This window comes from Alosa alosa, chromosome 16 (genome assembly GCF_017589495.1).
Source record: "Alosa alosa isolate M-15738 ecotype Scorff River chromosome 16, AALO_Geno_1.1, whole genome shotgun sequence".
In the NCBI taxonomy this organism is placed as follows: Eukaryota; Metazoa; Chordata; class Actinopteri; order Clupeiformes; family Clupeidae; genus Alosa; species Alosa alosa.
Window position 1 is genome coordinate 31,426,240 of NC_063204.1, and position 6,913 is coordinate 31,433,152.

General features: G+C 37.3%; 1 long non-coding RNA gene across 1 annotated transcript; it reads left to right on the top strand.

Annotated features, from left to right (window-relative positions):
- Positions 1-2,385: 2,385 nt before the first annotated feature.
- LOC125309951 lies at positions 2,386-6,676 on the top strand. Its single transcript, XR_007196216.1, has 3 exons — positions 2,386-2,404; positions 3,606-3,717; positions 6,636-6,676. It is a non-coding gene; the product is annotated as an uncharacterized LOC125309951 (long non-coding RNA).
- Positions 6,677-6,913: the final 237 nt, after the last annotated feature.

Here is a 6,913-nt window from a genome sequence, read left to right on the forward strand (position 1 = left end):
AAAAAATATCTACTTGGTTCTACTTAAAATCATAAGTTAAGCAGCTGCCTCAAAGTTTCAAGTAAAAACAAAATGGAGTTGTTTTAACTCATCATTTTGAGTCTTGTTAAGCTTTGAATTGCCTTCTCCGAGTCAACATGACTGTACAATTGTTGTTTCGACTTAGTTATTCAAGTTCAAAATAAAGTGAACTCATTAATGAGCATTCTGTTCCCTTATCCCCATTAGTGGGTTCAACTTTGTAATTTCAATTAAATAATGTCTTTGAAATAGCATATCAAGTTAAGATTATCTAAAAGTATGTATTGTTCTCACTTAACAATTAATTATAAAAAAAACACAAATTTGAGTACAAAACGTTTTTTTATTAAAACTACTGTGAAGCCAATATAGGCTACACATTAACACTTGAAAAGTACAGCAGTAGTTTCCCACTCTGGGTGTTTGCCTGCATGAACACACACACACACTTGTAATCAATACTTTTTTTGATACAAGTCTGCTTTGAGGGAAAACTAAAAAACACTTGTGCAAACCCCTCTGCTTGTCATGTCCCATTAGGTCACCCAAAGCTGTACTAAACACTATTCACATTTACTCAAGAAAATACATTCCTTTAAAAGCATTAGCTTTTTTCCTTACACAACACTGAAATACCCAGAGGAAAGAAAATGTTAAAATGAGAGCTCCTCTCTTTCTCAATTGTTTCTCCTAGACAATAATGAGATCACAGTGATATAAAAATGAGATTATTGCTTTTGTCTCCCGCTTCTCAGGTTTGTATCTGGAGCAAAAGAGTTAAGTTATCTCAGTGTAGACTCCCTTTAATCTACAAATGAGATCTCATCAATATTTTAAATAATGCTCAGTGTTGTCTAATTTATACATCTCATATTTTACTCAGGCTGAGGAAAGAAAATGTTAAAATGAGAGCTCCTCTCTTTCTCAATTGTTTCTCAGACAATAAGGAGATCACAGTGATATAAAAATGAGATTATTGCTTTTGTCTCCCGCTTCTCAGGTTTGTCTCTGGAGCAAAAGAGTTATCTCAGTGTAGACTCCCTTTAATCTACAAATCAATATTTTAAATAATGCTCAGTGTTGTCTAATTTATACATCTCATATTTTACTCAGGCTGACCCACCAGAGAGCTCTCTCTGAAAACTCATGCAATTCTCATTTCAGATCTTTTTGGTAAATCTCAGATTAGGCTCCATCAGTTCTGTAAAAGAGATCTCTTCACAAGCTTGAACCGTTCTCATTCTAGTCATCTCAGTTGTCCTTTTTTGATTTACAAAAGAGATCTCAGCAAAAGCTTATACAATACTCAGACTTGCTCAATTTATATATCTCATATTTTACTCAGGCTTATCCATCAGAGAGCTCTCTAAGTGAACTCATGTAATGCTCATCCAGACCTATTTGTTTTATAAATTAGTCTGATCTGTAAGAGCTCTAGCTGTTGTAGCTGTACAACAATTCTCAAATGATTTTCATTGGTTTATTTGTTTTAATTGCACATATTTTCAAGTTCACATTTGCAAACATAGGCCTAACCATGTGATGTGACCACCACACATGACGATGCTGACAGACCTCTGATGTTCGCCTACAAAAAAGCTACCATCTATGCCCATATAAGGAGATCACCTGTTAAATTCTCGCGCAGGCCAGGGAGACGACGAAATCAGAGAGGCAGACGTTTTCCTGAACGCACTTTTGTCTTCAACCTTCCGAGTAGATATTATAATCAATGGTACGTGAAGGCGGCACAATTTGATTTTTGCTACCCCAGAGCTAACTTGCGACTTGTTAGCAAGTTAGACTCCAGAGGTCTATGGTCGGACGTGATAAACTCGCGTGCAGAAGACTCCAGAAAATGCAGTCTAGATTTGGCGCCCAGTGAAACCAAGTGAAACGTGTGTGGGTATGAAGGATTGTGCAGAACTTGCCACCACGAAAACTCAGAGAAGGTACATTAACATTTTGGTAATTTGCTAACGTTCTTGCATATTTTTAGAATCAATATATCATTGAACAACCTGACGAAGCAGCACAAAGTTAGCTAGCTAGTTAATGTTAGCTACTTGTAAGTTACATCACTGGCTGTGCCGCTTGTATATAAAGCTAACGTTAGACAATTTAACGTTGCTAGCTTACTTTGCCTTATACAGCTTTAGTCTGTATGTTTTGAATGGTGTTAAGCCATGCTGTAGCCAAAATGCACGGAATTTTAAAATGTCTTTGGGATGTCAGTCAAGATGACGAAGCTAACGTTATTGCCACTGGTTTAAACTGGTTCCAGCTCAATGCCACTGAAAAGAGGCCGGCAGCTTCTTAAAAAAAATGGAAGACTAGGCTAGACCATCAGATCAATTTGCTGAACAAACAGCGTACCAAAATGGTAAGTATATTTTCCCCCACAATATGTTCTCATTTTTGTTTAACCTGCTATAAATTACATATTGTAACAGGAGTGAAAGGGTTTTCTTGTAACCCAGGTAAACTAGGAAGTAGCGTTGCTGCGGTCGAGGGATCGAGAAATAGGCAAATCAGCATCTGCAGTCATGAATAACTTACCAGTCAACATTTATTTTGCAATTAATAGAATCTGTAGCATGCAAATCAAACCAGCTATTAGCCTAACTGAAATAAAACCATGATATATCTAGGTATGGTGAAGGGTATGTGATGTGGGGCTATCTATCTATCCATCTTTTAATTACAAAGGCCAAGGGAACTTTATCAGGATGTAAGTAAGTATAAGTATATATACTTTTTTGATCCCGTGAGGGAAATTTGGTCTCTGCATTTAACCCAATCGGTGAATTAGTGAAACACAAACAGCACACACTAATCCCGGCGCAGTGAGCTGCCTGCTACAACGGCGGCGCTCGGGGAGCAGTGAGGGGTTAAGTGCCTTGCTCAAGGGCACTTCAGCCATGGCCCACGGGTCGGGGCTCGAACCTGCAACCCTCCGGTTACAAGTCCAGAGTGCTAACCAGTGGGCCACGGCTGCCCAACCAGTGGGCCACGGCTGCCCAGCTGGATAGTATCCTGAGTCCATTCAATAACTGGCCTTTAAAAATAAAAATCTGCCTGCCTCTATGGGATTTTAACATAGGGGGTTCCTTACTTATGCCTCCTGTATTTTAAGGAATAACATTTATTAATTTACGATACCTGGTTCATTCACAAAGAATATTGGTGTGTTTAAAGGTTGGATTTTTTCCTCATTTTTTAATTGAGGCATTAAGATAAATTTCCAACAGCTTATTGTATTCCTCTTTTAGTCATTTCAGCCTGGTTGTCTTACCTTACACACAGTTGATGGTTTTATAAATACACCCCTACACCAATAAATAGTTCATGTAGACTGTCACACAATGGTAAGTGGAACATTGGCCACAGCTTGTAACAACTTCATTTTTTACCATTCTTTGCGTAGGGATGTGTACACAAGGATGTGTAACCTTGTGTAAGGTTAACTTGGGAATTACAACAGAAAGGAACACGTTTCAGCTAATCAAAATCAATGACTGGAACTGCCAGTTTCAGAGCTATTATTACCACACTGATAGATTGATTTTGCTTTTTATTTGCAGCCTACGTTATGCACTGTGGAACGCTCTGCGGATGGACAGCTGTGGAATCCGCAAAGGTCAAAGAGGCTTTTGTTACGAGGGCTGGAGGTTCCAAAACATCCATGAAGCTGGGGTAATTTTCTCTTTATTTTAAATAATTTCCAATTATGGTGAGCATTATTGGTGGACTTATTTTAAAGGGTAGGCCTCTATTGCACTAAAAGTATTCAACTTTTATACAGTTAACGTCAAACTGTGTAGCTACGAAAGTTACAAAATCACATTGTCATAGAAATGATAGAGGCGAAATTTTAAGATATTTTACAGATGGGCTGAACATACATCAAAAGTTAAAAAAAATGACATGGCCAAAATGATTAACTCACCAACAATATTTGGTGTATGGTGTATACTGTATTTTCTGTATTTTGTTTTTGTTCTTGACAATTGTCAGTGTCTCTTGAGTGATCAGAGCTAAATGTTTTGGGCTAATTTAGATGTAATATTGAGTCATTGTCTTTGATTTACCGGCTTGACCCTAAAGCACTCCTACTTGTTTACAAATCACATAAAGGACAAATCCGGTATAAATTGATCCATAGCTCTTGTTGGAAATCACTGTGTGCTGTTCATAGGAAAAAGAAAATGTGGCACAGCCAATTCTGAGTTATGGACAGGGAAGTATAGCCCAGAGCCGTATAGAAGTACTTTTGGTATTCCTGACCTAATGCAGGGTAGCCGTGGGGTCTTAAAAGTCTTTAAACGGTCTTAAATGTCATGTTCCTTAATTAAGGTCTGAAAAAGTCTTAAATTCTGGCGAAGTCTTAATTTAAGACCTTCATTTAAAAAATTATAATTATACTAGCCTGCAAGTAAGGAGAAATGGGGGAAAAAACAACAACAATGTGAAAATTCAACAGGGGGTTGCGTAACATCAGAGATTGTCTAATATCTAGTGTTGCACGGTGCACCGATACTACAAAAGTGTCGCAATAGCTATTAGCAGTTGTCACAATACCTAATTTTATTAGTATCAATACTTTTAAGAATGACCGTGTTCTTGTTCATGTGCACAAGGCATGCTTCTAGTGCCTCCTCCCCAAGCCTGTGGCTGTGCGTCTTTTCTCCTCACACACATATGCGCAGCTGTCATGCCATAAACAGCGAGACATGGCTGCTAGTTTAGCTTAAGTGATTCTGTGGTAACACATAACAATAGGCTAATATCAAGTTGATTTGCTCACTTGCACCTCTCAACTTTGTGTTGCTAACCTACCTAGGCTATGAGATGTACGTAGGTCTACTATTGGGTTTAATGTCATTTAGAAATAGGCAGCGCAAACTTTTACATCTGGAGAGTGCTCCTTGCTAACTAATTCAGCTAGCTCAGTTCATATATGTCTTTCGTCTTTAGTGCTAAAATCATGATTGATCCCTTCTATGAACTTGATAGTTTTTTTATTTACATTTATTTTATCTAATGACAGACAACAATGAATTGCATCCACATATCCTTATACATGCATCCACATATCCTTATACATTATGTGCAACTATTATTCACTAGTCTAAAACCGTGAGACTGAAGGCTACAGTAATTACTCACGTATTTCTTAAAGTGACAAGCACTCAATTACACCTAGGCCTACACACCACATTAAAATTTGCCTAGGTGTAATAGTTTAAAAATAAATATTAAGTATTCAAATGACTAAATATGTTTAGCAATTAAGCAGATTAATAGTAATTACACTATTAATTAAGACTGTACACTTTATATGAATTTGAAGGTATATGAAATAGAAACATATTCATATTCATGAAATAAGCCATAATATTCTGTGTGTGTGTGGAAAGAGTCAAGCAGAATCTAAGATGCCCACTGGTGTGAATGATAACACTATATTCAATATTACTGATGATGTCAAGGTGGTCTGGGCCCCCAAATCAAATACATTTTTTAAGAATTATCGAAGAAGTATCGAAATCGCTATTCTTGATGTGGTATCGGTATCGTGACAACTACACTAGTCTAATTTCTTGGAATATGCGCAAACAATACTTTGGGTTTTCGCACCGGCAGCAATGAATCAATATAATCAGTCAAAAGGCGAGGACAGAACATCATGGGGAAGTGTTGTTTTAATTGTCATTATGGATTTGATCTGGTGTTTTACAACCGCATAATGGGTGTGATGTAGGTCTTAATTTTCATGTAAGTGGTCTTAAAAAGGTCTAGTCTTATTTGGGGTGGTCAAACCTGTGGAAACCCTGTAATGGAAAGAAGATACCGAAGGCTTTTCTTGCCATATTGAGTCAGCTTTACTTTCTTGTCCATAGGTTATGACACATTTGATTGTTCTTTTGTCCTTTGGACAGTGCCTGGTGAGCTTGAACAACAAGGCTTTGAATCAGTTTACACCAGATTTGCCCTTCAATGAGACTGTGTGACATGTTCCAGCAATACTCATCACTTAAACCTCATTGATCACAGGAGAAATGTTCCTGTTGAAACCCACTATCAGAACTAAACAAGGTAACGCATTTAGTTGTTATGCGTTCTATGGAGCCAGCTCCCAGATGACAAAAAAAAAATTGCCAAAATTACTTTTTTGACATCAGGACTCCAAACTAAACTATTTTCAGATGCCCATTTTTTTTTTTTTACACTGAATAGGCTTAGTCCAACCAAAACAAGGTTTTGCCTAGCGGTAAACTGGATAGGGGTTAATCCTAGCCTGACAATACAGTTTACTCACTAGATGAGGTGAGGGAATTCAACAAACTTGTTTAAGCTTGACAAATATCAATAAAATCTGTTTTTCAATTGGGCAACATATAGCAAATGTGAGTGGTAGCTATCACATCCCCCATTCTGTGTTTAAGTGATTAATAAGGTGTGTCTGATCTTTGTGCTGTATCAAAATTCCCACAGTTATGAAAACAGACGGTCAAACAAATGTCTTACTTTGTATTTTTGAGTGGCTCACAAACTAACAATGTTCTATTTTCTGCTCTTCTCTCCCTCCCTTTGGTTGGATCCACCACCAGGATAAAAGACGCAGATTGACCAGCCCACGCTTTCATCCACCATTGTACACAGTATGGCACGCTTTGGCACAAGTTCAGTTTGTTCATGTTATTGTTTATTAGTAAATTTCTCCATGTTGTATGATTTATAGATGGTCTTAAATTGTCATTGTGCATTTGGTCTGTACAATGCAATTTGCTTGTGCAGCTTTTAAAAATAACTCACATACACTCACACACAAAAATTAAATAAATAAGAATACACATTATAAAAAGAACATATCAAGGCATTAACATGG